Genomic DNA, 1,281 nt, shown 5'->3' with positions numbered 1-1,281 from the left:
TTTCCCAAGCCGGGCTTTGCCGCCGCGCCGTCTCTCCGGAGAAGCCGAAAGCTCCCCGTGGAGGGGCTGGAAGATCCCAGCGGGATTTCCCCTGTTTTGGGAAAACTGAACCCCCCGGAGGAGCCGAAGCCCCTCCTGGGCTTTTTAGCGCCGGGATCGGGATCGGGGGGGGGGATTTGAAGCCAAAAAGGAGCCGCAGAAACAACCCCAAAAAAACCCAAAACCCCCCTGAGGGGTGAAGGGAGAGGATCCAAACCCAACCCCAAACCCCCCAGGGGTGAAGGGAGAGGATCCAAACCCAACCCCAAACCCCCGAGGGGTGAAGGGAGAGGATCCAAACCCAACCCCAAACCCCCCCAGGGGTGAAGGGGCAGCGCCCGGGGGGGATCCAAACCCAACCCCAAACCCCCCAGGGGTGAAGGGAGAGGATCCAAACCCAACCCCAAACCCCCGAGGGGTGAAGGGAGAGAATCCAAACCAATCCCAAACCCCCCCGGGGTGAAGGGAGAGGATCCAAACCAACCCCAAACCCCCCCAGGGGTGAAGGGGCAGCGCCCAGGGGGGATCCAAACCCAACCCCAAACCCCCCAAGGGGTGAAGGGAGAGGATCCAAACCCAACCCAAAACCCCCCGAGGGGTGAAGGGAGAGGATCCAAACCAACCCCAAACCCCCCGAGGGGTGAAGGGAGAGGATCCAAACCAACCCCAAACCCCCCCAGGGATGAAGGGAGAGGATCCAAACCAACCCCAAACCCCCGAGGGGAAGGGGCAGCGCCCGGGGGGGTCTCCCCGTGCTGGGGGGAGCGAGGGGGGCACGGCAGGAACCGATTCCGGGGGGATTCCCGCTGGATTTGGGAACACGAGGACCAGAAGCCGCCGGAGGAGCCGATCCCGACTCACCCTTTTCCCTCTTCCCGGGGGGTTTCTGAGCCCGGATCGGGATCGGGAGCCCCCGGAGGAGCCTCCGCGACCCCTCCTTCTCCTGGACTAATTAACGGGCTGGGTTAACGAGCCGGGGGCTCGTCCTGCCTCTCCCTCCCCAGAAAACCAACCCCCTGTTTGGGCTGAGAACAGCCAGGACTCGGGGCTTGAACCCACTTCCCGAGCTCCCCCTGCCAGGTAATTAAGACCAGGAGGTTAATTGGGCTCGAGCAGCCCCCCGGGGGGGGATTTCTCTTGGATTTGATGCTCTTTGGTCCCAACTCTTTTCCTGCTCTGGTTTTTTTTATTTATTTTTAGGTTTGTTTGTTTTTTTTTCCTGCCAAAAAAAAAAAAAAAAAA

This window comes from Lepidothrix coronata, unplaced genomic scaffold (assembly GCF_001604755.1).
Source record: "Lepidothrix coronata isolate B3197 unplaced genomic scaffold, Lepidothrix_coronata-1.0 Scaffold613, whole genome shotgun sequence".
NCBI lineage: Eukaryota > Metazoa > Chordata > Aves > Passeriformes > Pipridae > Lepidothrix > Lepidothrix coronata.
This window is presented reverse-complemented; position numbering follows the sequence as displayed.